Source organism: Canis lupus, chromosome 13 (genome assembly GCF_003254725.2).
Source record: "Canis lupus dingo isolate Sandy chromosome 13, ASM325472v2, whole genome shotgun sequence".
NCBI lineage: Eukaryota > Metazoa > Chordata > Mammalia > Carnivora > Canidae > Canis > Canis lupus.
Genome location: NC_064255.1, coordinates 41116254 through 41138779, shown reverse-complemented (window position 1 = coordinate 41138779; position 22526 = coordinate 41116254). Strand labels below are relative to the sequence as shown.

Genomic DNA, 22526 nt, shown 5'->3' with positions numbered 1-22526 from the left:
CAGAAAATGAATATCACTAAGAGGAAATGAAAATAAAAGCAGAGACCACAACCTATACATCACTACCACGTAGTGGATCTGGTTCACAGCATCAGAAATTAAAGTCTGGAGGAAATCTAAGGTTTAAATTTAGACAAGTTCAGTACACATCTATTGAGTATCTACTATAACTTTCCACACTTTTTATATTCATAGAAATATCCGTAAATGTATACATATGATGCTTATGTCTTGTACTTTTGCTAAACTGGAATCACATATATGCATTGTTTGCCATTTGCTTTTCTATTTTGGCAATTTAAGGAATATCTCCTCACATCAGTAAATAAAGAGGTAATTGTTCTTCCTAATGACCCTATGATATTTCATAATTTGAGGTATATCATAAGTCATTGATGAACAGTTAGATCTCTTGTTAAATGTAAAGCTAATATGAATATCTTGGTGTGTATATAACAATATTCTCAAACTCTATCTCTTTGGAACAGCTTCTTAGATGTGGGATTTCTGGTCAATAGGTTTACCCAGTCACAATTTTAATTTACCAGGCTAAATTAATCTCTATGGAGACTGTAGTTGTGCTTAATTGTATCTGTTTCCTCGATATTTACCCATATTTGAGATTACTAATAGTTTGCATTTTATTTCTAATCTCCTGGCAAATATAGTAACAGATAATTTCATTTTGTCCATCTTGTCTTCAAAGATACAGCAGAGGTAAGAGAAGGTGCTTACTTTGTTGTTGTTGTTTTTTCATATATCACAGAATAAAAGCCTAAGTCTGTGTACATGATTTTTATGAAATTGGAGGCTTATTTACCTAATTTAGACAACAATCTTTTGAAATATCTTTGTTTCTGTCCCAACTATTCTGCTCTAACCAGCCAAGGGGTATAAGAAAATAAAATAAGTGATAAAATGTAATGTCCGAGATGTAATCTACGTCTGAAATACACACATATATGTATTTGCAATGCATGTATTTTGCATGACTGTATTTTGTAAAACTGCATGTTCATTTTCAGATGTTATAATTTTTAAATTATATATATAGACAGTGTCAGCAATATAAATATTCAGTGTTGTTTTAACAGCGGTATACATTTAGACAGCACTTTCATTTTATCTCCAGTATTTATGCACAAACACATTAAAAGTAGACAACTATGTTATATATCACTCATATTCTCCATTTAATTTTATTTTAATCTGTCTTCTGTGCTTTCCATCTCAGAGTCAATAACTCTTTCCTCCCGCCTCACATGCCCTGTCAACTTTCTTGTATCTGAGTAATTTTAAATGAAATCCTATTTATCACTGCGTGCTTGGTTTCTTGTACCCCTGTTGACACCAAGATTATTAGACTTTATTTCGTATGTATAAAATAAGAAAAAAAATCCTTGTACCACTACCCATTAAAATCAGCATCATACCTCTATTATCTTTTGTTCTTTAAGAAGTATCTAACAAAAACTCCTAAAACTGTTGGTCCTGTTCTTTCCTGCTACCGCTGATAGACCTTAGATTTTAGACTTATTTTTATATTACGTGAATATGGGCAGGATAAAGTCTATGAAAAGAATCAAGGTTGTATCTGGGGATGATAGCAAGCCATCATCATGGGCCCCCAGAGTTGCTGGTACTGGTGATGATCCAGGGCATAGAATCCCTGGTTGCATCGATGCAATTTTAAAATTACAGTTAGGGCTAACACATGACAAATCCAGGCAAACAATGAGTTTTTTTATAAACACGGTGTTGAGTAACCTCTTCAATAACATATTTTCCTTAAATTGTTTCTGTTTTCTCTCCTTTGGATCACATACATATTTTAAGCTACCAAACTTCATCGGCAATGAATCAAGTAGGATTTCATTTTCCTCTAATAACCAGGAACGTTTAGGACCACTGTCTTCCTTGCGTGTTCGGAATCCTCAGCGTCACGAGTACCTGAGTCCCTAAGGTTTGGTCAATGAAGACACAACACCAGAGGTGAGTTTTAACAGTATATAATACAAGTGCTTCAGGAGCTCACTACTTTCAACCCAGCACCTGAACTGAGAAGACTCAAGTGCCTGTTCACAGAGATGCCAGAAACAAAGGCTCAGCCTTCCTCTAGATTCCATTACTTTGGCTTCATCTAGTTCCCATTGACCACAATCTATCTAATGAGAACATTTAACAACCAGGCATATTCATAAAAAAAGAACTTATTTCCCTAAATCGGAAGCTTCCAGATGTAAACATTTCCAGGCTTAATTCTTCATAACCTCACAGACACCCCATTTTCTTCCTTCCTTCCCCTTTCCTTCCTCTCCTTTCTTCTTTTTTTCTTTCCTTCTTCCTTCCTCTCTTCCTCCCCCCTCCACTTCATTCTCTCTCTTTTTCTTCTTTTTTCTTCCCTCTTTTATAAAATTGGCTTCCTTGTTTTGCAGGAAAGCTAGTGCCTGAGTTGTTAGACGCCCTTCTGTGGTTTTTTGTTTTGTTATTACATGGTTCGTGGAGCAGAGAAAAGAGAAGTCTGAAAATAAAAGAATCTTAGAAGACCTTGTTTCAAGGTATGTAACTGCATATGGATTGTAAAATGAAGCCTAAAAAAATATTTCTGGTAAATTTGTCTTTTGCTCAGATTGGTAGTGGGGGTGGGGAGTTCCCTTGCTAAACTTCAAGATTTATTCTCCACTCATGACATTCTAAACATTACACAGACTTTACTAATGATGCTATCCCTACCTATCAGAATTTTATATTCCTAGGCAATGAATTGTAAAAGCCGGTACAAAAAAATAATCATTTCAGGGACAAGAGAGAGAGAAAGGGCAGTAATAATGCATTACAGGGAGGCCAGGGTAAATAAAACCTTGGTATTATTTTATATTATAGGATGATAGAAATGGGAGAGTGAGAGAGGAAGTCAGGGAAATGTAGAAAGCACTAGAAAAAAAATTGTTGAGAAAAGAGAGGAACTTCCACAACAGAGGAAGTGAGAATGGGAAAATGGAAAAAAAAAAAAAAAAAAAAAAGCAAAACACAATCGTTTAAGGAGAATAAGAAGAGTAGAAAAAAAAAAAAAAAGCAAAGGTCAAAAGTGAAGGAAAAATACCAGAAAAATAAATGGTAGGAAGAGTTAGAAAGGGAAAACAGGAAGGAGGAAAGAAGGAAGGAACAGATAAAATATTAAATTCAGCAAACCAAAGATGCTTTAATCAGATAGGAATGAAAAGAATGATACAACATCCAATCCTTTTTATTTGAATTTGTATCAGAAACGAATGACTAGTATACTTAAATTCATTTCACATGGGAAAAATAAACAAAGTGCAAATCATTCAAATACTTTTTATGAGGAATAAAATTTACTTTCAGCTTTTATGATTTTCCCAGTGTTTCAGTTGTGTGTGTGTGTGTGTGTGTGTGTGTGTGTGTGTATTTACAGATTCAAGGCTGCTTCCACCAGTAATTTTCAATTATATCTTTATATTTAACAAAATGATTATTTAATTGGACTTTTCTCAAGGATTTAACACAGAAGAAGGCATAGATTAATATTCATTTCAATTCTACAATTTGAGGTTTTGAAGAGAGGGACCTGCCTGATTTGAAACAATTAAACGATTAATTAAGTTTTCCCAATAGAGTGAAACCTCTGCTATTAAAATTAAAATTTGTTTTATCGGGGAATAGCTGTCTGTAACCTCTGTAATATTAATAGCCAAATGCAAAAGGAAATAATGAATGAAAATAGCCCACAGGAGAAATAGAAACCGTTTGTATCAGGAGAGGCTGAGATTTAGAACTTAAATTATTTCGCAAATACAATATAAGACAGCCGTATGACGACAGAAACAAAGCAAGTGTCAGTGGTCAGAGAAAGTGTTGCAGAGGTTTTTATGATTAGTGATAGGACGCATTGAAGTTTTTTGTTCTTATGTAATTAACACTTGCTAACGACTTAGGATCAATGTGATTAATGGACCGTTCTCTCTGCAAATTTGTTTTCTGTGCTGCAGGAAGAAATGCCAAGCCACAGTGGTGGAAAAAAAATAATAATAATTAAGGCAAGAACAATGACTCTACGAAGAAAAAAAGCAAAATCTGTCAAAATAGCTCTACAGCAAGTCCAAGAGGAGCCCAGCTCTCTTTCTGGATGTTGCCTCTGATGAGAAACAAGGGAGAAAAGCTTTACCAGTACTCACTGGAGATTTTCATTTATTTTAACAGCAGCACTTCCAAGATCAGTGATTTGTAAAATGTGCCCAGAGCTGAGCCCTTAGGAGCACTTCCAAAGAACAACCTATCTGTTCCCCTTTGCCAACTCTGTATTTATTATTGAATATACACAATACATTCATGCCTCTGGCCTCTGGACAGATTTTTGGGCTTTTTTTGGTTTGTTTCTTTTTCCATTACAAAGGATCCCCGTTATCCTGTCTTAGCATCGGAAAGCATGAGGCAGGTAAACATACACACACAAACACAGAAGCATACATAAACTCCAGGAATAAAGTAAAACCAGATGGACTCCCCCTGGTGCTAACCCAGGAGGTGATGCCCGTGGAACGGTGCTGGTCTGCCATCGGGGTTGATGAGCAAATGGATGGAAATCTGAATTTCCCAGACACCTGGGTCCTCTATGAATTAGTGAGTATGGGTTGAGATAAGGAGACATGGTTGCCCAAATCCTCTGCCAGCTACAAGGACCAGCTGCGGCAACCACAGCACACAGTTGCCTGTTCCCAGAGGGGAAAGGCTGTTGAGGCTCAAAATGAAGATTTCTGAAATCAGAGATGCAGTTTCTGTTTTCTTCTTCCCTTTTAGTCCCTCAGATACTTGTAGGAAATGAGTTGATGCTTACGGGTCCTGCACAGATCATGTCACCGAAGCCCGGGGGTAACTTGGCCCATTTTCTCTTTTCTCTACATGTACTGTGATCACCAGGCTTCTAGAATTCCATCACCTCCAAGGAAATTTGTAAAATGAGGCAAACTATTGATTTGAGTAAATCATATTTTCATAGATGTTCAAAAATAAATAAATAAATAAATAAATAAAAAAAAAAAAAAAAAAAAAAAACTCTGAGCCAAAGAAAGCCACTGGGAAGTGTAGCCTGGTAGGGTGGCCTGCTGTACTGCCCTCCCCCTGAGAGTGGGCCTTCATCCAAGACCAGAGGCCGTCAGGAGAAAAGAAAGAGGGGAAGCCCCGCACAGGCCTTTGGTACCAGTTCTGAAACCAGGGCCCGATGCAGTGCCTATGCCATGTATTAGGGGCTATGGTGTCTCCCCAAAATTCATGACTTGAGGTGTTGATACAGGAGAGCCTGGTTCTCATCTCAGGAGTTGAAGAATGAATGTCACCCACACACGGGACTGAGCAAAGGGTTAGAAGTTTATTAAGCAAAGATGCATAGAGAGCTCTCAGGAGTGAGGGGGTCCCTACATGTTGCCCCTGAGGGCCTGTAGGGTTGGGCTTCTATTGGAAGCCAACCAGGGAACCTCCATCCTTGCAACAGCACCTATTGTTTCACCATTGAGGGAGGACTGGTGATAGGGTCGGTGATGGGGTCTGGTTATGCTTCGTGGGTCACAGGCGACTGTCATAAAAAGGCGCCCTCCCCGCCCACACCCGGGGCAGGTGGCCTGGCTTGCTGCCTTATGTCTGGGCTCCTTACACCTCAGCATCTGGGGGATTTTTGTGAGCCTGCTTCCGTGGCCCCCTTCCTGGCCCAGCCTGCCCACCTGTCCCCAGCTCAGGGCTCAGCTCAGTGTCTCAGGATGTGGACAAGTCTTTAAGGAGGAAACTAAGTTAAAATGATGTCATCGGGGTTGGGTGTGGGGGGATTGTGGATGGAAAATCATCGACAGGAAATCTCTGAGCTAAGGAGATGCATGGCCCAACCACCCTGAAGGATTCCTGTGAGCTCGGGCCCGGCCACCGAAGCCACCTGTGGGTGATGGGGTTGAGGGACCCGTCGGGTCTTCAGGGCTGCCTGGTGGCCCCGCTGCAGCATTGAGGCTGCACCAGCTCCGCGGGACGCATTCCTGCTAAACCTGGACCAGGTGTCCCTTCTCTCCACAGCCTCCGCACCCTGGGTCCCCCGCAGGTGTCCAGGCCTGAGCCCCGGGGACAGGTGCCTCCTGGCCTGAGGCCCGGGGACAGGTGGCTCCTCCAGGCCTGAGCCCAGGGGACAGGTGCCTCCTCCACCCCTGAGCCCTGGGGACAGGTGCCTCCCCCCTCCCTCCCTCCCTGCTCCCTCCTTCCCTTCCTTCCTTCCTTCTTCCCTCCTTTCCTCCCTTCCCTTCTTTCCTTCCTTCTATCCTTCCTTCCTCCTCCTTCCTCCCTCCCCCTTTCTTCCTATCTTCCTCCTTTCTTCTTCCCTCCTTTCCTCCCTCCCTTCCTCCTATCCTTCCTTCCTTCCTTCCTCCTTCTTCCTCCCTCCCTCCCTTCCTTCCTCCCTCCCTTCCTTCCCTTCCTTCCTTCTCCTTCCTTCCTCCTTCCTTCCTTCACTATAAAACTCTGAATGTAGGGGCTTACCTTGGGCACATCTAGTGTGGCACTTACTCTGTGACATTGCCTGTGCCAGAAAGCTTAATGTGCATTCTAAAATCTAATCTCATAGCTTGGATCAATGGGCAGGCCTTGAATTCAGACTCACCTCAGTTCCGGTGTAGGTTTTGCTTCTCCCTGTCTATATGAGTCTGAGGCTATGATGTAACATTTCTGGGTCTCAGTTTCCTCATCAATAAAACATGCTCTACAGTATAGCTTTGAGAGTTATATGAGATGATGTATAGAAAATGCTTGGTAGAGTGTTTGGCACATAGTAAGACAAAATATATTAATTGTGATGATGAGCATGATGAAGATAAAAAAAAGGATGTGTTGATGCCTCTATTCAATAGTATAAATATTGAAGGTCAGAAGAGTGTGTAATTGGTCCACGGTCACACGGCTGGTAGGTTATGTTATTGGAATTTTAACCTAAGTGTGCAAGCTTAACCACTTTGTTATAGTGCCTCTTAACTCATGGCTATTGTACCTCCACTATGTACAGCAATGATGTTAGCTCTGGAATTACAAAATAAATAATGATATGAGTCTCCAAACTAAAGGAACTTCTATCTCGTGACTTATCCCCCTAAATACTTTTGCCACTGATGTCGAGATGCAGGTTACACTTTCCTTCTTACACTAAGTGGGCACAATTATTTTTTAAGAAAGCTGTACAATCATATTTTCATTTTACATCACTTATTTATTTCTGCTTTTATGGGAGGGTATGCCCTAGGGGTATCATGTGAATTGATTCTAGACTAAGCACCACGTTTAATAGTATTGGGTTTCCTTTTAGGCTTTCAGAGTTCCATAGCATATTTCTTTTGTTTTCACAGGATGGCTTATTTACTTGATATCCTCAGGATCCATTTGGTGGTATGAGCCAATAAATGCTTGATGATTATATACTCTACTTAGAAGAGCCAGACAGCTGTCTGAAGAGAATATGAAAGAAGAAGCTTTCCTATTATTAAATATTAAAACCATAAAAATTCCAGCAATATGGCAACAAATGAATTAAAGGAAGGCAACTGAGAATTAAAACTGCAAGCCTGCCATTAACCCACCCCGGGAGAGATTGCAGTATTCTCAGCACGCTGAACAAGGAGACTCAATGCAATTGCTTCATTCTCAAGGCACAGTGAGTTAAGAGGAGCTCTGACCCAAAGTTATAAAAATGACTGTTTTGTTTTATTTTTTCCTTCTTTAGCAAAGTATAAGAAAAAGCACAACTTTGTATGCTTCCATTCCATTACTTTTGTAAGCTGAAATATAAGAATTATTTTGAGTAGAATAATACTTTTGGTACCAATTTGATAGTGCTCTAAAAGGATCTTTAGTTTACTAGCAAATTTAGTCTCACATGCATAGTAAACTATCAAGTTCAGGACTGAATAGGTTTTTAGATAATTTAGTAAATAGAAAAGGAACAGACTGTTCTTCAGTTATTTTAATGACATTCGAAGAAACTGGGAAAATGTCGGGCCTAGATATTCTAGGCACTGTGTCTTTGGGAAGATTACTACATCATTTTCTTTATCATTTAAATGAGTGTAGTGAAATGAAAGTGTCATTTATAAATAAAAGTTCTCTTAAAGGTGTTAGAATTTAAATAAAGCAAAGGCAAATTCCAGTAACTTTATTATTAGTAATAATCAGTTTGCAGATCTCCACCATATATCATGCCTCACCAGTATATCAAGACCCAGAGGGAGAGAACCACTTGACATTAATACTTACACAGTTAACAATTAGGTGTCCTGACAGATGCCTCAATTGGGTGCAGTGCAGGCACCAAAGTGGTGCAGTCATTACAAAGATGCAAAGATACTCAGTGGAGGCCTTTTTTTTTTTTTAAAGATTTTATTTATTTATTCATGAGAGACACAGAGAGAGAGAGAGAGAGAGAGGCAGAGGGAGAAGCAAGCTCCATGCAGGGAGCCCGACATGGGACTCGATCCCGGGTCTCAAGGATCACACTCTAGGTTGAAGGCAGGCGCTAAACTGCTGAGCCACCCAGGCTGCCCTTTTAAAGCACAAAACTTTTAAAGTGAATTCATTTGCTTTGATTTATAACACCTGAGTCTTGATCAAAGCTATGAAGTGTTATTATTATTTTTTTTTAAGGAATAGATATTCCTTAAAAAGAGTCACTATACGGATGGACCCTGTAATGAGCCAGAAATTGAACATATGTCAGTGATGAAAGAGAAAAATGTAATCAATTAATTTTAGGTCCTGGAGAAGTTAAGATGTTTTTGGAGTTGGCTTGTTGTAAAAAAGAAGAAATTGTAAAGAATTGAGAAGAATTGTAAAAGAAGAAATTGTAAAGGAAATTGTAAAGGAAAATTGTAAAGTGGAGATCTGAAGTGATATACTTTAAACCAAGATTTTTAGGAGTTTTCCAGCGTCTGGTATTGAAAAAAGCCTGAGATAAGCTGTGGATATGACTAGCAGAGATGAGGTGGAAGACAAGTCATTGAAGAAGTCAAAGAATGGATTGCTTGGGTTTCTGGCCTGGCACGGAAGGAGCTTGGAAGTTGTCATCCCATTCCGTTCCATTGCATTCCACTCATTTCAGTTTGGTGACTAAAAACCAACAACCTTTCTTTGATTGGTCAAAGTTGAGGTCACAGGGCAAACTGCTGCCTGCAAAAATGGAGACACAGACAGGCAGACACAGAGAAATCGTAACTTATGGGACCACAGAGCCACTAGTGGAAGTCTTCGAGGGAACCAGTACTGGGGTATGAAAACTGGATCTGTACTTGATGAATTGGTGGAAGCTCAGTGTGGAAAAATCTGAGTTAAAATACAAAAATAAAAACAAACAAACAAATAAAAAACACCAGTTGGATCCAGTCTTAGGGCAAAATACCTATACTTTTGTGAGTTTTACCTCTGAGACTCTACCAGATTCTCACAGTGAAGACTGGAGAAAAATCCCCTCATACTTCCAACAGGGGAAAAAGAAAATAGCCACAGTATTCTATTCTTCAGCAGGACTTCCTTCAGGAGAATCTACTTCACTTGAGCCTGACCTGCTGGGGTTTTATCTGAGCCACACTGACCTGGGAGAAGGTCAATTCCCAACTCCATCCCCCTATAACCATCTTGTCCCCCTGTAGGGGGGCAGGGCACAGAAATCTAACAGGTGAAGTTTACAATCCAAAGACACAGATTCACTAAAAGACTGAGATTTATTCATAGGAATACTTCCCCTCCCCACAACACCTCAGCATCAGGTTACTAAAGGCTTATGGATTGCAATTCTTTTTACTCAGTATGTCATTTTTGGCTTTCAACAAGAAAATTACAAGGCACACTAAAATGGCAAAAACACAAACAAAACAAAACAAAACAAAAAAACCAACACGGTTTGAAGAGATAGAGCAAACATCAAAACCAGAGTCAGATAAGGCAGGAATGTTGGAATCATCAGACTAACAAGATAACTATGATTAATATGCCAAGGGCTCTAGTAGAAAAAGGAGACAACAACAAGCACAGATGGGATGGAAGCAGAGATGGAAATTCTGAGAAAGACTCAATAGGAAATGTTAGAGAGAAAATAAACTGTAACAGAAGTCAATAATATCTGGCCAAATACCTTTGAGGAAAGAATCTCAAAACTTGAGGATGTATCAATAGAAACTTCCAAAACTGAAAGGCAAGGGGAAAAAAAGAATGAAAAAAATATATCAATATCCAAGAACTGTAGAACCATTCTCAAAGATGCCGTTGCATACATGTAACAACAGAAATACCAGAAGGAGAAAAAAGAGAAGGAACAGAAGAAATATTTGAAGCAGTCATGTCTGAGAGTTTCCTCAGTGTCGGATGCCAAACCACAGACCCAGGAAGGCTAGAGAACATCCAAAAAACAGCTCTCTCCAGGTATATCATATTCAAACTGCAAAAGCTCAAAAACAAAGAAAAAATCTTGAAAGAAGTCAGAGGATGAAAACCATCCAGGAGCAAAGATAAGAATTGTATCAACTTCTCAGAAACCATGCAAATGAGAGGAGGGTGGGTGGAGCGAAAATTTTAATTTTAAGGGGAAATTTTTAAGTGTTGAGAGAAAAAAAAGAACAAAAACACCGATCTAGAATTCTATAGCCTGTGAGATTATCCTTTATAAGTGAAGGAGAAATAAAGACTTTATCAAACCAAAAAAAAAAAAGATCAGATCATGTATTGCCAGTTGATCTTTCTGGCAAGGAATCTTAAAAGAAGTTCTTTAGAGAACAGGAAAATGATAGAGGGCAGCAGCTCAGATCTACCTATGGAGTGGAAAAGCATTAGGGAAAGAATTAGTGAAGGTAAATTAAAAACTTATTTTTTCTTATTCTTAACTAAGTAAAAATAGGTCGTTCAAAATAATCATAGCATCAATGCATTTGATGATTACATTGATTTGAGAGGAAGCAATAATGTAAGGGACAGGAGGAAGGAAATTAGGAAAACTTGGTTATTATAAGGAATGTGCACTGTGACCGGGTATAGTATTTTTTGAAAGTGGATTTGGATTAGTTGTAAATGTGTATAAGAAACTCTAGGGCAACCACTAAAAAAAGCTGGTAAAAGAAGTATAATTGATACACTAGGAGCTGATGGGCCTGGATATTAGAAGTGTCATCCGCATGAATATTGAAATGGCCAAGAGCAAAGACAGAAGTTATGGCGGGAAAATAGGCTTGAGCCAGAAACTTAAATATTCAACAGATGAAAGGAAAGAATCCTGAAATCTGTAGAAGTTACAAAAAGGATGGTAAGTGGTATGATTTGATGAAAGAGACTCACATCTGGGATATTTTAGGAAGGAGGGGATGAACACAATCTGATGCAGCAAATAAAGAAGTGAGACCTTTGTGTTGTAGACCGTAGGGCACAACTGAGTATATGACTAAGTTCGTATTTTAGGAAGTAGAAGCTGAGGGATCCCTGGCTGGCGCAGCGGTTTGGCGCCTGTCTTTGGCCCAGGGCGCGATCCTGGAGACCCGGGATCGAATCCCACGTCGGGTTCCCGGTGCATGGAGCCTGCTTCTCCCTCTGCCTATGTCTCTGCCTCTCTCTCTCTCTCTCTCTCTCTGTGAATGAATTTAAAAAAAAATCTTAAAAAAAAAAAAGGAAGTAGAAGCTGGGAAAGGAGAAGCACTTGGGTTGGGTCTCTGGTTACACATGAAGCATTAAAATCCCAGCCAGGATCATTGTCAGTTTTTGACCAAGGTGACCGAGGAAATGGCAACTGAAGCAGGAAAAAGCAGGGCGTGGATTTTGAAAAGGATTTGGGGCAAGGATGAAGAATTCAATTTTGAGCAATTGAATGTTAGATTCCTGCGGGACAGAGAAGTGAATGTGAAGAAGAGGGAGGAATTCCGGGTGACTCCTCGCTTCTTGTACTGCGTAACCTGGTAAAGGGTAGTTTCCAAGACTGTGATCGGGAACACCTAGGAATGATCAAGTTTAGTGCTAAATGTAATAAGCTCATTTTAAGAAAGGTGAAGCCTAGGTGGGTACCTGTGAGCAAAATATTCTGTATCAGGTAGGTTTAGGTTCAGAAGAGTAGAGCAGAAATGCCCCCAGCATTGTGATGTCAGTAAGATAGAGCCCTCCCTCTCTCTGATGGTCAGGAGACCGGAAGGTAGGGCTCCAGTCTGAGGCCACACGTGGTCAACCTGGATACGCCTCAATTAGGAACTGCTGTCCAGCTTTCAATTGTTGGAATTTAATTTAATTTCAATCTTGGGAAGACAAAAAGCAAACTTGCAGACTTCTCCGTGACAGTTGGGTATGTTAGGCACAGATTAGTTAATTGGACATAAATCTTTTCTAGATTTCTAAGGTGAAGTTACTTTCATTTTCATTTTACAGACGAAGGGAAAGACTCAGAGAAGCTAAGTAGCCTGCTCCAAGGTCAGTCAGTTAGCAAATGGCAGAAATCAGTTTTCCAAACCATGATCTCTGCTCTTTCTTTGTCATCTTCTTCCATTCGTGGATTTCCAACATTGTGTGTGGGGTTTTGGGAGAAGGTTTTTTTTTTCTTGTTTTGTTTTCATTTTTGTTTTGTTTTGTTTTGTTTCTTAAATGTGAGAAAGTTGAATGAGTATGGCTAAGACATTGGGTATAGAAGAACGCAAATTATTGCAGGAGCCTATAGAATTCATGGGTGAAGAGTAGGGATGGCACTGATTAATTATATAACTTGGGCTAGATTATCTATTAGGGATGTTTCTTTATTGGAACTTCTGGTGCATCTTTTTGGTGTGTGTGTTCTTTTTTTTTTTTTTTTAAATTTTTTATTTATTTATGATAGGCACACAGTGAGAGAGAGAGGCAGAGACATAGGCAGAGGGAGAAGCGGGCTCCATGCACCGGGAACCCGACGTGGGATTCGATCCCGGGTCTCCAGGATCACGCCCTGGGCCAAAGGCAGGCGCCAAACCGCTGCGCCACCCAGGGATCCCTGGTGTGTGTGTTCTAATGGAATTAGAGAAAGACAAAGTTTACATTTCCGAGGCAAGTGTCTATGGATGTATGTGTATGTATCCATTGCTTAGATGATGTATCATTTCACCTAGGTCTTTTAAGTTTGAAAAGGTTGAAACATCCATAAACTCACAACTGTAATGTGAATTTAGAAAAATAGAAGCTCTTTTTCTTCCTTGGAACTGACAACGCCTAGACTCATTTTATTTATTTATTTATTTATTTATTTATTTATTTATTTATTTAATGACAGTCTACTGTGGTTTTATTTTATTTATTTTATTTTTTAAAAAAGATTTTATTTATCATGAGAGAGAGAGAGAGAGAGAAAGAGAGAGAGAGGCAGAGACACAGGCAGAGGGAGAAGCAGGCTCCATGCAGGGAGCCCAACATGGGACTCGATCGTGGGTCTCCAGGATCACCCCTGGGCTGAAGGCTGTGCTAAACCTCTGAGCCACCCAGGGATTCCCCCCACCCCCCGATTTATATTTATGGTGAGAGACTGGTAAAGTAATAACCTTCTACTGGCTTCTATTAAAAAGAAAACCACTGACCCAAAATGGCATCACTCAGGTTAAAGCGGCAAGTCAGTCCAAGACTAAATACTGAACTTAGATGGATTTCAACCCACCAGGAGCCTAACCTTTAGCCTTCAGTCAGGAATTTTCTGATCAATGCCAGTAAGGTAATCTGTCACATGGGTCCTCTTCATCAGTCAAAGGAAGTTGAGATAATCCCCAAATGAAGGTGACCTCACCTAAAATAATCCTTTTTTTCTGTTTATACTTCCTTGTCCTGCCTCTGAAATCCTTTCCCTTTCTGTAGCTCCCCTCTGTGAACTTTATGGGGTGCTGCCCCATTCAGGGGTTGATGAATAAGGCCAATTAGAGCTTTACCATTTACTTGGTCCAATATTTGTTATTCAACACTAGATAAGTACTATTTCCATACGTCTAAAAGTTACATTTTTTTCCCCCACATAGCCTAAAAGACTGAAACTCTAAAGTACTGATAAAAGCTTAATTTATCATGCATTGTCTCTATTCTGCTAAAACAACACACACTGATCTCAGGGATGAATCTGTTGGAATTTGTAATGCTTTTTCACACATCTACAAACAAGTGTCGGCATATGTCAGACTTCATGAAATGGCCATATTCTTACAATAGCTGCCTATTATGCAGTATCTTATAAGAAGGAAAACGATTTTTGGACATGAAAGTTGTGAATGTATGTAGGCTACGCTTTAAGGTTAATAGAAAAGCTAGAAAAAAGAATTATCTATGAAATTAAAATAATTTATTATCTGTATTAACATCATCAGCATCACTTAAGAAGTTGTCATCTAGGAAGTACCCAAGAGAAGAATTAGTTCAGAGTGACTGGAGATATCTGAGAAAACAACAACCAAGTTATTTTGCATTTGTTAGAAACCAAGAAAATTCTAACTTTTTTAAGGCAAAGGTATTCATTCGTCCATTCTTAATCCATTCATTTACCCATTCTTTAATTTATACAACACTTGATTAATTGCCTCCTTTATACCACATACTGGGGCTGTGTGATAATGGCTTTTAACCAAGGATAAATGCCCACCCACTTAGTGGGCATTCAGAAATCTGATTTATTTGGTTGGGGCCACGGATGCACACTTCACATAAAGAAAAACCATTCCACCAAAGAGGCTGTAATAGCACGGACACTGAGAAACATTATATTTCAGAAATGCTGTGTGTACGGTCTCTTAACTACAAGAGACTCGTAGATTGATGGAAGCGTCAGATAGACCGGAACATGTTATCCTAGATGGCAAGTGCTTGTAGGCAGCCGCTCATTGGCTGTTACAGAATGGCCCAGCCGAGAGGCAAGGGGGCATGGAAGCCATCTCAGGCTGCTAAACCATGAACTGGAAGGAGTCAGCCAGGAAGAGAAGAGAGGCGACAAGTGTTCCAGGAGGAAGAGCTGGGGTGGCCGTGGCAAGGAAGCGTGAGAGAGGACGATGGTGTGTCCTGTCAAGTAAAAGTGAATGGTTGACTTCTCATAGGTAAATGCAGAAATGGGATGAAAAGGCCTGGAGACAAAGTCTAGGTCACATTGGAGATGGGGAGGCGACCTAAGAGGCGGTAGCAGTAATCTGGTGAGTAACTAGCCAGGCCTCACCTCAAACAGTGGCGGAGAGGAAGGAGTGAGGGGGCAACTCGAGAAAACATGGTAGCTTTCTTTGCCTGATACCTACACAGGTTTGCCTCAATACCCACAAGTGGAGTGTTCCGTGAAACCTTTTGCAAACTGAAATGGCATAAAATGAAGAAGTAATTATCATTAATTTACATGGAAAAATTGTTGAGTGTTCCCAGACCCGAACAACCTCTCAGGCTCTTCTGATCCTCAGGACACATCTCACTAATGGATGCAGAATAGGTGGAGATGGAGCACAGATGCTCACAGTCACAGCTCAGAGCTCCTGCAGCTTGATGCTGACATGCTGAGTTGTAGCTCCTGAGAAGGAGCTTGGCTGGGCCCCTCTCGCTGCTCCAGACTGTGTGCTTCCCCTATGACAGCTCACTGCAAAACAGACGCCGGCTGCTCTTTAAATTTTCACCTTTTTTGGATTTCTTTTGGTTAGCGAAAACAGGTACTAATAACCCAAGTCTTCCAGAAAAGCAAAGTGGCTTAATAGAAACTTATGAAAAGCAGGGGTACCTGTGTGTCAACATACAACCAAATATCCCAAAGCAAATACCCCAAGTATCCTTTTTTGAGGCCACCAGGAAGGCCTATTCATCCTGAATGTATGTCTTACTATTTCTTGTTGTCTGAAACACCTTTAACACCAAAAGAGTAAATTCATTCCAGCAGGTCTGTTTGGAATGGAAATCTATTGATTTGGATAAAGACAATATATCAAGTTTAGCTATAAGAAATAGCAAGTATTAAGTCAGCGAATTTAGGGGAGCATGTACAGATCACCACAACCTTAGAGAAAATCAGGGTGGGATAAAAAGAAGACTGTAGAATGTTTGCATTTTTATGGTTCCAAGAGTGAGATAAGCCCAGATGAAAGTAGTAATTTGAACACATGAAAGAGTAGATCCTATTGAGCCTGAACTGCCCATGATTATGCTTATAGTGACTCCAAACCCAGGTGAAGAATATTATGGCGAAAAATATATATTTACATATGTATATAAGTTAATTCAACATAAAATATAGAAAATCTACATTGAAAGATTTGGGGTTTTTTTGTTTCTTTGTTTTTGTTTTAGTCATAAAAGAATAAGATCATTTTAGGATGGTCTACAGTTGGGTCAGTGAAACTGTATGGAATCTACATTTTGGGGAACTTCTTGGGACCTCAGACTTGCCTACTGAGGTGATAATCATTTGAGTGCTTTAAGAATCCATGTTGGGATATCTAATTGGCCCCATATTGTCAGGGAACAGAGGAAAAATCTAAAATATATGATGTACGTGATTCAACCATTTAAATGCAATTACCTTTGGAGGAGGCAAGAAATTGAATTTATACTCAAATGTAAATTATTAATATCAGAATCTTTTTTGAGGATGTATTTTGATAATGGAAGAGAAATGCCCAGGTTTTGTTGTTGATGTTATTTTTTCTTAAAATGAATTTAAAAAAAATAAGGAAAGACAGAATGGGATTCTGAATCTAATCTTCATCTGTAACATTATTATTATTCTTAGATTACTGAATGTGAGACAGAAATCTTAAATTGTTAGACAAAACATTGATAGTAAGTTTTATCTTAGAAGATTTGCTTGACTGCACTGATGGATATTTACCCCAAAGATACGGATGCAACGAAATGCTGGGACACCTGCACCCCGATGTTCACAGCAGCAATGTCCACAATAGCCAAACTGTGGAAGGAGCCTCGGTGTCCATAGAAAGATGAACGGATAAAGAAGCTGTGGTTTATGTATACAATGGAATATTCCTCAGCCATTAGAAAGGACGGATACCCACCATTTGCTTCGACGTGGATGGAACTGGCGGGTATTATGCTGAGTGAAATAAGTCAATCGGAGAAGGACAAACATTATATGGTCTCATTCATTTGGGGAATATAAATAATAGTGAAAGGGAATAAAGGGGAAGGGAGAAGAAATGGGTAGGAGATATCAGAAAGGGAGACAGACCATGAAAGACTCCTAACTCTGGGAAACGAACTAGGGGTGGTGGAAGGGGAGGCAGGTGGGGGGTGGGGGTGAATGGGTGATGGGCACTGAGGGGGGCACTTGACAGGATGAACACTGGGTGTTATTCTGTATGTTGGCAAATTGAACACCAATAAAAAATAAATTTATTATTAAAAACAAAAAGATTTGTTTGAGATGTAAAATGTAGCAGTGACATGAAGATAACAGTGAATATTTGGATATGATTTGTTTTCTTTTATATTATTTGTAACATCAGATGACTTTTAATAAGTAAAAATAGACATTTTATAATGTTTTATTAAAATTATTTTAATACCATTGAGAATTACAAAAATGATGATTGAATCTATGTCTTGCTAAATCATAGATTATGCAATATATATTATGTATTTCATATTCACATGAAAAGATTTTCAAAAGAGGCCCTTCCTTCCTTCCTCCCTTCCTCTCTTTTTTTTTAAGATTTATTTATGTATTCATGATAGACACAGAGAGAGAGAGAAAAGCAGAGACACAGGCAGAGGGAGAAGCAGGCTCCATGCAGGAGCCTGATGTGGGACTCGATCCCAGGACTCCAGGATCACGCCCTGGGCCAAAGGCAGGCGCTAAACCACTGACCCACCCAGGGATCCCCTTCCTGCCTCTGTTTGAGAGAAATAACACACGTGCAAGTTGGGGGAGGGGAAGAGGGAGAGAATCTTCCAGCACTCTCCCCACCGAGCATAGAGCCCAGAGTGGAGCTCTGTGTTAGGACTCATGAGATCATGACCTTACCCCAAACCACAAGTTGGTAGCTTGACCGACTAAGCCCCCCAGGTGCTCCCTACAGAAGTATTTCCTATGAGAATTCAGACAGTACCTCTAGCTCATCTTTTCCCTTTCAAAATAGACTTATATTTGGAACCATTGTAAATCCTAAATAAAAAATAAATAAATTAAAATTAAAATTAAAATTAAAATTAAAAAAATGTTGGTTCTTTTTATACGTGGGTCATCACGGCAGTCATTCCCACATATCAACTGAAATAAATGTCAAGGCTACAGATGAACCATTTGGTAAATTTGTGTTTGGCTAAAACAGTTTTATAGTTTTGCCTTTTGCACTCTTTAACTCAAAAACCTTTCAACCTATTCCTTGTTTTCCGTGGTTTCTCAACCATGTTGTTGGAATAACTTCTGTAACCTCCTCTGAAAGTATTCTGGGCCTTTCAGATATGCTGAACTGCTAAACTTTATGATCTCTTCTGGGGACCTGGGCCTGAATACATAAGTTTATTTTAAATGTCTGGGTACTCTTGTTATTATTTTTCTTATTGAGGCTGAATTACCTTTTATGATGTTTGGTTTAGCATTTTCCTTTTTTTTTTTAAATCAGTCTCTTGGGTTAAGAATTCCAAGGATGGTAATCCCTGGTTGGCTCAGCGGTTTGGTGCCTTCCTTTGGTCCAGGGCATGGTCCTGGAGTCCTGCGATTTAGTCCTCGTCAGGCTCCCAGCATGGACCCTGCTTCTCCCTCTGCCTGTGTCTCTGCCTCTCTCTCTCTCTCTCTCTCTCTCATGAATAAATAAATAAAATCTTAAAAAAAAAAGAATTCCAAGGATGGATGGGCCTGCCTTCTTTGTACCAAAATAGTACAATATTTACATTATTTAAAAGAAAAAAAAAAGTATCTTGAGCCTCTGCAATGGGCTCTATGCTCAGTGTGGTGTCTGCTTGAGATTCTCTTTCTCTCCCTCTCTTCCTCCTCTTGCTTGCACATGCACGCGTGTTCTCTCTCTTTCTCTCTCTAAGATAAATAAATAAATTAAAAAATATATATGTTGAATTTTCTTCTCATTATTATAAAATGATTCATAGCTGAAAATACTAGTGCCAAGTCAAGACTCTATTAATCCCTGGTACATTGTTGCTTTTTGCATCATGGACCACATGATCCTCCCACATCCCAGTAGCTGGAGGCTGCAGAGGTTCTCTCTGCCCTGTGCTCTTCAGAAAGCTCACTGAACAGCCACATTTATGTCAGCTAACCCCAGCTTTCTCTCTCTCATTTGTTTAACATATTTCTGGTGTCCTCTTCCTTCTTATCAGAAAGCACCGATCCCTGTTTGTAGCCCAGTCATTGTCTAGGAGCTGGAATAGTTGAGCCAGAGACCATCTCTTCCAAGACCTCCTGGGTTCAGCTCTGAATAGAGTGCCTTAAATACCCTCCAAGAGACCTTATCCTCCAGAAATGTCACCCTCAAGGACACCTGCATTAGAAACCACTTCTCTGTTCAGGCCTATGGGAGGGTGGAGACATTTGGCAAGGAGGAAGCCAGATTAAAGAGGCTCTTGGCTCATGACTAACCTGGGAGTTGACTTGGTCCCCAGGACTCCTCTCATCTGCCCCTGGGTCTGAACATCAAAGGTGTGTCAGGCTGCCAACAGCTGGCAGCTGATTTGTGCCCAGAACATGTTCCTCTCCTCGGTCCCTCTACACTTGCACAAATACACACACACTTCAGACACACTCACACACGCTTAAAAACACAGACACACACACAAGGAGGTGGCAGAGGTTCCCGCTCAGCTGAGATCACAGTGTGCCTGCTTCCAGTGGCCTCCCCAGGTTGCCTTGTTGTCCTCTGAGGTCTCCTGCCACATAAGCAGAAACCGGAGAAGAGGCCAGCTGACCCGACAGCTCGTGAAATCTCTCACTCTGGACTCTCCAGAGCCCAGAGCCTCAAAGTAGGACAACAGCAAGAGGACATCTTGTTCTCTCAACCGTCTCCAGTAAAGTGAGCGGTTGTGGAATGCAGGTGCCTGGTCACCAGAGTTCCAAATCAGTTGCAGGCCTGTCACCAAGGAAGTGACATCACTTTTTCAAGATACTGGGACCTGGGCCCCTTCCTCCAGTCAGCCCTATCCAGAGCCCCTTCTGGCAGATGAATGCTTACCCCATGCCATCCCCTTAGCTTTACATCATGTGCCAAGAAATGCCATAGACACAACCCACTGAACATGCAATGAGGTCTACCCGTGAGGACACGGAGCTGAATTCAGACCTTTATTTCTGAGTTTTCTCAGTGCTATGTCATACCTAACCCACTGGGTCTCTCAAATAGTTCACAGTTTCCCAACCTGCACTGTGGAGATCAGCCTGGAATCTCCTAGAATCTACTTCTAGGCACATCACCAGGGGTCTATGCATGATATTTATAAGGCGTGTGGGCTGGTACCCAGTGTATCTGAAGCACAGATATACGGATGGAAGATTGACCAGGGGTGGGATGAGCCATGGAGCACCGCTTGGCAGAGGCCTGGGCTCCAGCAATGGAATATCACAATAGCAGGTTCCTCTGGCCTCATTTCGATGGGCGCACCACGATGTGGTGGTAACGCTCCAGGAGCCAGACAGGGTCTGAGGCTAGGACTTCCAGTACTATGTTGACTAGCAGTGGTGAGAGTGGACATCCCTGTCTCATTCCTGGTCTTAGGGAAAGGCTCCCAGTGCTTCCCCATTGAGAATGATATTTGCTGTGGGCTTGGTAGATGGCTCTTAAGAGTTAAGGAGTGTCCCCACCGTCCCTACACTCTGAAGAGTTTTCATCAGGAATGGAGGCGGTATTTTGTCAAATGCTTTCTCTGCATCTATGGAGAAGATCCATGGTTCTTGTTTTTTCTCTTGCTGATATGACCAATCACATTGATTGCTTTAGAGTGTTGAACCAGCCTTGCATCCCGGGCATAAATCCCACTTGGTCATGGTGAACAATCCTCTTAATGTCGCATTGGATCCTATTGGCTAGTATCTTGTTGAGAATGTTTCCGTCCATGTTCATCAGGGATATGGGTCTATAATTCTCCTTTCTGCTGGGTTCGTTGTCTAGTTTTGGAATCAAGGCGATGCTGGCCTCAGAGAACGAGTTTGGAAGTACCCGTCTCTTTCTATCATTCCGAACGGCTTTAGTAGAATAGGTATGGTTTCTCCTTTCACGTTTGACAGAATTCCCAGGAAGCCCTCTGGCCTTGGACTTTGTGTCTTGGGAGGTTTTGATGACGGCTTCAATTTCCTCCTGGTTATTGGCCTGTCAGGTTTTCTATTTCTTTCTGTTCCAGTTTTGGTCGTTTGTGGTTTCCCAGAAATGCGTCTATTTCTTCTATATTGTCTAATTTATTGGTGTATTGCTGCTCATGATATGTTTTTAAAATGGTTTGTGTTTCCTTGGTGTTGGTGGTCATCTCTCCTTTGTCATTCATGATTTCATTAATTCGTTTTCTCTCTTCTTTTTAATAAGGCTGGCTCATGGTTTATCTATGTTCTTAATTTTTTCAAAGAACCAACTCCTTGTTTTGTTGATCTGTTCCACAGGTCTTCTGGTCTCTATTTCATTAAGTTCTGGTCGAATCTTTATTAACACTCTTCTTCTGCTGGGTGTAGTTTCTATTTGCTTTTTTGTCTCCAGCTCCTTTCCATGCAAGGTTAGCTTTTGTACTTGAGTGCTTTCCAGTTTTTGGATGGATGCTTGCATTGCGATGTATTTGCCCCTCAGGCTGCTTTTGCTGTATCCCAAAGATTGTGACCGGTTGTATCTTCATTCTCATTGGCTTCCGTGAATCTTTTTAGTTCTTCTCCAATTTCCTGCTTGAGCCTTCCATCTTTCAGCAGGATGGTCCTTAACCTCCCCGTGTTTGAAATCCTTCCAAACTTCTTCTTGTGATTTAGTTCTAATTTCAAAGCATTATGGTGCCAATAGGCAGGACGATCCCAATCTTTTGGTATCGGTTCAGGCCTGATTTGTGACCCAGTATGTGGTCTATTCTGGAGAAAGTTCCATGCGCAGTTGAGAAAAATGTGTATTCAGTTAGTCTGATGTAAATTTCTGCAAATATCTGTGAAATCCATCTCGTCCGGTCTATCATTTAAAGCTCTGGTTTCTTTGGAGATGTTGTGCTTACAAGATCTGTGGATCGTAGAAAGCGCTACATTCAAGTCAAGAGTAAGTGTATCGTTATCTCAGTATGTCTTAACTTTGTTACTAACTGGCTTGATATACTTGGCAGCACTCACTTCGCATAAATATTGATGATTGTTAGGTCTTCTTGTTGGGTCGATCTTTTAAGATGCTAGGAGTGTTCCCTCATCCCCTACAGTCTTGGGGTTAAACTTTAGTTTATTTGTCAAATGCTTTCTCTGCATCTATTGAGAGGATCCTATGGTTTTTGTTTTTTCTCTTGCTGATATTCTCCACCTTTCACTTTAGAGCTGTAGGTGTCCTTATGTCTAAAATGAGTCTTGGGATCCCTGGGTGGCTCAGTGG

At 40.5% G+C, this 22526-nt stretch overlaps 2 long non-coding RNA genes across 2 annotated transcripts; both read left to right on the top strand.

The window, feature by feature from the left end:
• Positions 1–965: 965 nt before the first annotated feature.
• LOC112652280 (uncharacterized) lies at positions 966–4573 on the top strand. Its single transcript, XR_003131331.3, has 3 exons — positions 966–1992; positions 2436–2558; positions 4011–4573. It is a non-coding gene; the product is annotated as an uncharacterized LOC112652280 (long non-coding RNA).
• A 7617-nt stretch (positions 4574–12190) lies between these two features.
• On the top strand, positions 12191–17235 carry LOC125752351 (uncharacterized). The gene is made up of 3 exons (XR_007401652.1): positions 12191–12343; positions 12427–12468; positions 12869–17235. It is a non-coding gene; the product is annotated as an uncharacterized LOC125752351 (long non-coding RNA).
• The last annotated feature ends 5291 nt before the right edge of the window (positions 17236–22526 follow it).